General features: G+C 41.0%; 1 non-coding gene across 1 annotated transcript; it reads left to right on the top strand.

The window, feature by feature from the left end:
• Positions 1–8,129: 8,129 nt before the first annotated feature.
• On the top strand, positions 8,130–8,236 carry LOC134344637 (U11 spliceosomal RNA). The gene has a single exon (XR_010017483.1). It is a non-coding gene; the product is annotated as a U11 spliceosomal RNA (small nuclear RNA).
• Positions 8,237–9,593: the final 1,357 nt, after the last annotated feature.

Here is a 9,593-nt window from a genome sequence, read left to right as displayed (position 1 = left end):
GTACAAGGATGTTGCCTGAATTGGAGAGTGTACCTTATGAGAAAAGGTTGAGTGAACTTGGCCTTTTCTTCTTGGAGTATGGAGGATGGGAAGTAGCCTAATAGAGGTATATAAGATGATGAGAGGCATTAATTGTGTGGACAGCCAGAGGCATTTTCCCTGGGCTGAAATGGCTAACATGAGGGGGCATAGTTTTAACGTGCTTGGAAATAGATACCAAGGGGGTGTAAGGGGTATGTTTTTCCACATAGGGAATGGTGGGTGCATGGAATGCACTGCCGATGGGGGTGCTGGAAGCAGATATTATAGGGTCTTTTAAGAGCCTCTTAGATAGGTATATGGAGCTTAGAAAAATAGAGGGCTACGTACTAGGGAAATTCTGGGCAGTTTCTGGAGCAGGTTACATAGTCGGCACAACATTGTGGGCCGAAGGGCCTGTAATATGTTGTAGATTTCTATGGTCTATAAAATTAAATGTGACCTATAGGTACCTGGAGACCTTGTGAAAAATGTCAGGTCCAGGTGGATTATATTGGTAAGTATTTAATGAATGAAATAAGAAAGTATTCTTGCTGAAATCCTTGGAGAAATCTTGGAAATGGGAACAGAATTGAAAAGAAAGATGAGCAAACTTCCTTTTCCAAAGAAAGGGGCTTTCCTTCCTCCACCACCAACACTGCCCTCAACCCAACCTCTTGCATTTCACACACATCTGCCCTCACCCCATCCTCCCACTACCTCACCAGGGATAGGGTTCTTCTTGTCCTCACCTACCACTCCCCCAGCCTCCATGTCCAGTGCATAATTTTCTGAAGCTTCCATCATCTCCAACAGGATCTCACCACCAAACACATCTTTCCCTCCTCTCCCCAATTTCTGCTTTCCACAGAGATCGTCCCCTGTGTGACTCCCTTGTCCATTCACCCCTCCCCTTTGATCTCTCTCCTGATACTTATCCTTGCAACCTGCCCCTACATCTCCTTCCTAACTGCCATTCAGTACCCCAAATAGTCATTCCAGATGAGGCGACACTTCACCTGTGAGTCTGTTGGTGTCATCTACTGTATCCTGTGCTCCTTATGTAGCCTCCTGTATATTGGTGAGACCTGACGTAAATTGGGAGACCGCTTTATCAAGTACCTATGCTCCATCTGCCAGAAAAAGTGGGATCTCCCAGTGGTCACCCATTTTATTTCCACTTCCTATTCCCATTCTGACATGTTAGTCCAGGCCTCCGCAACTATTGCGATGAGGCCACAGTCAGGTTGCAGTAGCCTCGAACCTGGTGGCATGAACACTGATTTTGTGAACTTCCGGTAATGCCACAACCACACCCCCCACCCCCAACTTCACTATTCCCCAATACTTAGGTCCCACATCACCAGTTTCAGGAACAGTTATTACCCTACAGCCATCAGGCTCCTGAACCTCATTCACTATTGCTCTGATGATTCTATGATATTTCGATTCAATTCCATTGACTCTTTACAACTCATGTTCTCAGTATTGGATTTATCTGTGCAGTTGGTTTTCTTTTTCACATTGGTTGTTTGCCAGTCTTTCTTTATGTATAATTTTCATACAATTCTATTATATTATACTTTTCCTGTAAATACCTGTAAGAAAATAAATATTAATAGTATATGGTAATATTTATGTACGTGGTTAATAAATTTATTTCAAACTTTGAAGTTTTTCTTTGCTACCTTTCTTAAATAAAGGCACAGCTTTCACCACCATCCAGTCTCTAGTTCTTTATGTGGGGCTTACGATGATGCAGGTACCTCAGACAGGGCTCCTGCAATTTCTTCTTCAGTCTCCCTCATTGCTCTTGGCCATACCTAGACAGGCCCTGGAGAATTGCACACATTCATATCTTTAAAGACATCCAGCACCTCCTCTGTCTCCAATACAGATATCTGCAAACCTCTCTGCTTACTGTTCCTAGTTTCAAGTCTTCCAAAGACTTCACGCCTTTCTCTATGTTAAAAACAGAGGAGAAAAATTCATTAGGGACCTTGTCCATCTCATACAGCTCCGCTTTGGTCCTTGAAAGCCCCTTTTCTCTCTTCAGCTGCTCTTGGTTAATCTCTTTATTTTCCTTGATATTCTAGGAATTTACTTAATCTTCTTGGCCAAGTTACCTCATGTCTCATTTTCCCTCTCCTGATTTCCTTCTTGAGTATGCTCCTATATTCTCTATGGTCTTCTGGGGATTTGCTTGCACCTGACTCCTATGTTCCCTGTATGGAATGCGTGTGTGCGTGCACACACATCTTTTGCTACTAGCACACAAAGAAATTTAAAATGCACATAAAAGGTTGTCACCCTCTACCTCTGGCACATTAAGTATATTTCATGCTCATACACAATCACATTTCCTTTTTCGTTCTCTGATGCAGTTGGTGTTGACAATGTGGGGTTTGCGATGATTTGTCTGCAGATTTTAAAACAGGCTTATTTATACTGCTCTATTGAAAAAGTTATTAATTCACTATGTTGAATTACAAAGAAGCAAAGGTTGTGAAGTGCAAAAGAACTGTTTGCTCATTTAAAGCAGAATGGCTTAATGAAACAGTAAAAATTGCTACACCAATAGCGCATGAGGTCAAGAAAACTACAGAAACTGGGGTGACTTGTGTGTCTTGTCGTGATACAAAAGTTGTTGGAGAATTTGCAAGTGAGAAGAAGTGGAATGGTATTTGGACACTTGACTTTTTAAAGCATTATTTAACAAGCAAAACACATATGAATGGTGTGCAAAAGCTCCAGCAAGAAACTCCTTCATTACACACTACAAGCTTGCTACATGTGTTTTGTGAGAGTGCAGATGAATGAGAGTGAAAATTATCAAATCAGGAGATCAATTTTTTTATTGACAGTGCTTTACTAGCTGTTAAAATGATTACCTCTGTATATAAAATTCAGTGTGCACATGTTATTGTAACTGGGCAGAAAACTGCACAGCACAAGGTTTTTGTGCACACTGGTTATTATGAGTTAAAAGTAACATTGCCTGACAAGATGCCTTCTTGTTCCTGGGGCCAGTGCCACAATATCCCTCATCATCCTGGGTTCCCTAATCCCACAGACCTTGCCCTTCAGTCTAATAGAGCATATAGACTTTGAAATTGAATTCTCAATATCTCATCTTTAAAAGTCTTGCCCGTGGTCCCTTCAACCCCAAATATTCTACTACAATCAACCTTTTCAAACTTTTGTCTCATATGTCAGAATTTGCCTTGCCCTAATTTAGAACTTGAACTTGTAGACCAGTTCTGTCTCTTATCATAACTATTTTGAAGCTAATAGAAATATGAATTATGATCCTAAGTTGCTCTCCCATTGTCACCCCAGTCACTTGCCCTGCCCTAGTGCCCAATAGTAGGTTGAAATTTGCCCTCTCCCTAGTAGGTCCCTCTGTATATTGCTTAAGGAAAGTTTCCAAAATGTAATTAACGAATTCAAACCCATGCAGGTTGAACACCCTTTACTCGAAATTCCAAAACCAAAAACTTTCGAAAACCAAAATTTTTATGAGCGCTGACATAATGTCACAAACTGAAAATTCCACAAGGCGCTGGGAAGGTTCCCAAATGATACACAGGTTTTGTGTACCACAGGCAGTTCTGAGAGGTGACCTCACACTTGTAATGAACAGAAGTTAATGAAAAATAGAAAATAACTGTATAAAGTGAAAAATGAAGATCTTGAAAATGTATTGAAAGAGTGGATTCATTAGCGTTGGAATTAACATATACCACTTAATGGTACGCTGATCATGAGACAAGTAAAGACCTGTTATGAACTGAAAATGAAAGGAAATTGAAAATATTCACCAGTCTGGTTGCAGAAATTAAGAAAAAGCACAGCATTTAATTTAAAAAAAAATTGTGGTGATAAAGATTCTGTTAATCACAAAGCCACAGAGAAATTCACTGATGAGCTAGCCAAGATCGTCATTGATAAAAATCTAACATGCTGAATGGCTGCGTCAGTGTATATGTGTGATGTACAAGTGTAAATCCAAGACCCCTTTCTGGTAGAACATAAATGCAGAGTCAGGAATGACGGCAATGCTAAGCATTCACTGACTGTCCGTCTGGGAGGCTGAGGTAGTTCAGATGGTTCAATGTACATATTATTGCTTCATGCAAAAACTTATTAAAAATCTTATATAAAACTACCTTCAGGATAAAATGTATAAGCTGTATATTTAATATAAATGGATTTTATGTTTAGACTTGGGACCCATCCCCCAGCTCTCTTGTTATATAGATCAAATATTCCAAAATCTGAAAATATCTGAAATCTGAAACACATCCAGCCCCAAGCATTTTGGATACGAGGTAATCAACATTATTAGCCCTTAACAGTGTGGCAGTCCTAGTCTATATTAGGAAAGTTAATATCCCTTATTATGACAACCTGTGACATTCCACTTAATCAAAAATTCAAATCCCCTCCTCTTTTTCCTCAACCTATACCTTGCTTAAAGCACTTGAACCCCAGAACATTAAGCTACCAGAAATGTCCCCGCTTAGCCATGTTTCTGTAATGACTATAATGTCTTAGTCCCAGGTAGTTAACCAAACCCTCAGTTCATCTAACTCACTTTTCATATCTCTTCCACTGAAAAGTGATTTAATCCAAAAAGCTTTCCTGCTTGCTTGTCATTATCCTGCCTATTATCATGTCTACTTAGTTTGCTGTCACTGTCTTCTGCATTCCAATGGTCCAAAAATCCCTGCCTTTTACATAAATTTTTCAATCATGCATTCATTTGCATATCTTCTTAATCCTACTCACGAGCATATACCTCTGGAAGTAATCCAGAGATCTATCCTCCTGCTTTTTAACTTCTTCCCTCACTCCCTCTATTCACTCTGCAATACTGTATGCCTTTCTCTCCCTACAGTATGTCATTTGTGTCAGTGCGCAAGTGACCTCTGGCTGCTCACCCTCACACTTGAGCATGTTCTGTAGCCACTCCATAGAATAGAGAGGGAGAGAGAGTGACAGAAAGAAGATAGAGGGCTGACAGAATGGGGAGAAACAAATAAAAAGGATAGGGGAGAACACAGAGGGGAGAGATTACCAGAAGTTAAAGAAATCTATGTTTATGCCATCAGGTTGGAGACCATGCAGACAAAATATGACGTGTTGCTCCTCCAGCCTGCATTTGGCCTCCAACCTCCTGATAGCCACCTATTTCAATTCATCTTCCCATTCCCATACCAACAGGTCAGTCAGTGATGTCCTCTACTGACAAGAAATATGGGCATGATTAAGCAAAGAGCTAGATTGGAGGGATAAAATGCATCAATATTAATGCAAGAAATTTGACCACTGAGGCAGTTAAACACTGAGTGCTGAACAATATATGGGAATATGATATTGTTGGAATCATCAAATGTTGCCAAATAATGGGCAGGTCTGCAAATTCATCATCTGAGGATAAAGATCAGTGCTTCCAAATCTCTTTTAGCCCAATTCCCCACTCCTTCCACAAAGCACCTATGCCCCTCTTTGGCACAATATACTTACTGGTGCCCCCAGAGTGTAAAAATATGTCTCCTATATGGTAGCATGAGAAAAATGATTCTGCCTTAAATTTTTACTTGCCTTTAAACCTGGCTTACACAGTACCTGTGTGATGTACAGCAGCTTCAACATCAATGTGATCCTTGAGCTTGATGGTTTTTAGCCAGAGTTGAGATATCTGGTTCAAGTTCTGACAGCAAATGCCTTAAGTACCCACACTTAACAATGTCCAAGCAGTTTCTGTTTTTTGTGAGTATATGGTTCTCTGAACTGAAGCCTCTTTCAACAAGGTAGGAGGATGGAAATGCAATGAAGAGCAGTTTGCCTCTTCTCCAAAGACCAGGATACTTTGTATGACAGTGTAGCCACATACCACAAAAGCTGACATTTTTGAAAGGCATTTCTGCATCTTCATCATTCTGAATTTCGATAATACTTCTTGCAAGCTCTTTTCCTGCTCTCCCACCTTGCAAAGAAATTGATTAATTACCCAGTCAGGAAATTCCAGATTGTTCAAATCCTTGAATCAATTCTGAAAATCCTTCAGTGACTGCAGGTGTAAGCAGTATTCTTACAAATAACCATCTGTGAACGATAGTGCCAAACTTCCCATGCAGGGAAACTGTGAGAACATTCTCCTCCCAATGTTTTGCTTATATATTTCCTATTTTCCAAAAAAAATGGACACTGCACTTTTTGCCTGGATTAAATTGAAATTTACACCCTGTAGTTTCATGTTTAGAGTGTTCATTTTGTTGCACAGATCAGCTAAGCATGCCACATCTCCACATAGAAGTTCAATCTTGTTTCCTAAGCTCTTGTCGACTGAGCAAAAATTCAACCACAGTGTCTAAGAGATCAAAGAAACATTTTAAACAGCAGCCTTTTAACAGCCAACGCACTTCAGTGTGAAGAGTAAGTGTTCAAACTCTTCATCATTATCTTGGCATAACTGGCAAAATTAAGGGAATATTTCCGCTATCTAAAGGTAGTCATAGCCAAAGGGTGGTAGTGGGGACGAGCTCCCACTGCTAAACAAATGCACTTCATGGCGTGCGTCTCAAACAGCCTCTGACAACCAAGTCCAACTCCTGGCCTTCACGTTCTTATGCCCGGTGGTGCTGTTCTCACTGACAGGAGAAGGGGCAAAGGCAGGCCATTGGCGCCTTAAAACCAGTTGCTCTGGGCAGATGGGGCTCATTAATCATGGATGGTAGCTCATCTAGGAGAGGGAAAACTCCGATTTCAAACCTCTGCTGCCTTGCAGGAAAAAACCTGCTCACGGAAAAGGCTTTGGGAGTAAACCCCGAGGAAAAATCCGGAGTCGGAGTCTCGAAGGCGGCTGACTGCTGTACGCAGCACTGGCACAGCAACTCCTGCGATGCTGCTGGCACCAAACTGTATCGACTTCTGTCGTTCCTTTGGACCTGTCATCAGCGTGGAGATGCATGGGCAACAGACGGATCTCCATATCAACTCTGCCCTGGCTTGTGCCCTGGAGAGACCACTCACAGTGACTACCAGAGGTGCAGCACCCATGGTCGACACGACTGACGGAAGCCACACACACACAAGGGATGAGCTTTAATTTTGTTGATAGCATCAATTACAAGAGTCATGCTTGAAAAAAGTCATTGGCTGAGGTTTTTGGCTGCAGGATGTTGACGATGAATTACACAATAGATTGCAAACAGACTTGGAATTTCTTTTTCATAGATGCCACTAAACCAGCATGGCGACTTGTCATAAATGGTGCTCCATCTGCTGCACAAGAATTCATGTTCCTAATCGGAATACTTTTATCCTCAATATACATTGTGAGCTCATTGTAGATTGATTCTCTGTTGATATTTGTTTTTAACTTTTCACAAATAGAATCTCTTCATGAACTTTTCCATTTTTGATAAACTGTACATATGCCATTAGCAATATTTCATACAGTTGACTCATCCAGTTTTATCCCAATTCTTTTTCTTGTACCTTTGTGTATAGGTGATACTCAATGTTTTCACTCATTTTGTCAATATGACAAGCTACAGAGTTATTACTCAGAGGAATTGATTTTAAAATACTGGTATTCATTTTGAAAACAATGGTGAGCACTTCGGATATAGCAAGCATTATTAATCTTTCACCAGTCGTATGAGATTTTCCACACTTTGCTATCATTTTGGAGATGTTATAAGATGCAATGAGACCACTATCAAGGTAATTTTTAGCTTTCTTGGCAAATGACTTGAGTGTGCAATGCTTTTCAAATGCTTCTTCTTTTATCTTCTGAAACTGAGTAATACCATAAGTAGCCTTTACGGGGTGTTTTTTATGGAAGTGTTCCTGCAATCTTGATGGTTTCTTGGCTTCATTAGACTGTACAGTATTACAAAAAAGACATATGGAATGTTGCTGATCTGATGGGAATGGAATAAAACTGTCCTCTAGGTACAGGATATTGCATTGGCCACTTTCTGTAGTTTCTGTTTCTTAGCAGGAATAAAATTCAAGCCTTCACAACTTTCTGACTCCTAAAGATCACGCCATATGTATTTATCCATCATTAACAGGGCAAAATTAAAATTAAAAATTAGGGAAAGGTTTTCTGCCATGAGTGGCACACGGGTGAGGCCTCGCGCTTTGTCTGTGCGGAATCGATATCAAGAGATTTTGGATATTAAAATAAATTTTTTAAAAATTAGCACATAATGGGAATGTTGACAACAGCAGCAAGTTGACACGGTCGGTCAGGTGTCATACCTCAAGTTAGGGTGCCACTTACCACTGCCCCCCCAAGAATCTTTAATGCCCTTGACAAACTTTATTTCCCCTACTGCCCCCCCCCCTTAGGACATGGAACCACCCTCGATGGGAATCACTGATATACAAACTTGTAGATGCTTCACTGTGATGGTAGAAGGGTGATAAAGCAGAAGGGGGCATAAACATTGAGGAAGGAGACCATCACTGCAATATTGAGGGAGACTCTTAGATTCTCATTTGAGTATAGAGATTGGGATTATACTACTGGTCTCTTAAAATTCATTTGGATACAAAGTAGCAAATATAAACCGTAGAACATATTACAGAACTGGAACTTCAGTACTCAATGTTGTGCTGACCGTTTAACCTACTCCAAGATCAACCTAACCCTTCCCTCCCACATAGTACTCCAATTTCTTTCATCATGTGCCTATCTAAGAGTCTCATAAAAATCCCTAACATAACTGCCTGTTCCACCAACCCTTGCAGCATGTTCCCTACACTTATCACTCTCTGTGTAATAAAACTGTCTCTGACATCCTCCCTATACTTTCCTCCAATCACCTTCAAATTATGGCCTTTTGTGTTAACCATTACTTCTCTGGGGAAAAAAAGATGCTGTCTGTCCATTCTATTTATGCCTCTTATCATCTTATTCAGCTGTATAAAAGCCACATCTCATTCCCCCTTTGCTCGTAAAACACGTCCTTCAATCTAGGCTGCATCCTAGTAAATCTCCTCTGCACCCTCTCAAAAGGCTCCACGTCCTTGCTATAATGAGGTGACCAGAACTGAACACAATCCTCTAACTGTAGCATAACCAGAGTTTTATACAGCTGCAACATTACCTTGTGCCTCTTGAACCCAATCCCGTAACTAATGAAATCTAGCAAACCAAATACATTCTTAAAGAACCTATGCACTTGCGTGACAACTTTGAGGGGCCACAAGATCCCTCTGTCCCACCACACAGCTGAGAATCCATCTCCAATGGGATCCCACCAACAAGCACATCTTTCCTTTCCTCACCAGTTTCCATTTTCCGCAGGGATCCCTTTGTTCTTTTATCCCTCCCCACTGATCTCCCTCCTGGTACTTAACCTTGCAAGTGGAACAAGTGCCATACCTGTCCCTACATCTCCTACGTCACTACCATTCAGGGCCCCAAACAGTCCTTCCCGATGACACTACACCTGTGAGTCTATTGGGATCATCTACTGTATCCGGTGCTCCCGGTGCGGCCACCTGTATATCAGTAAGACCTGACGTAGATTGGCAGACCACTTCGACGAGCA

This window comes from Mobula hypostoma, chromosome 3 (assembly GCF_963921235.1).
Source record: "Mobula hypostoma chromosome 3, sMobHyp1.1, whole genome shotgun sequence".
In the NCBI taxonomy this organism is placed as follows: Eukaryota; Metazoa; Chordata; class Chondrichthyes; order Myliobatiformes; family Myliobatidae; genus Mobula; species Mobula hypostoma.
The sequence above is the reverse complement of the archived record's forward strand: the minus strand, read 5'-3'. Positions and strand labels throughout refer to the sequence as shown.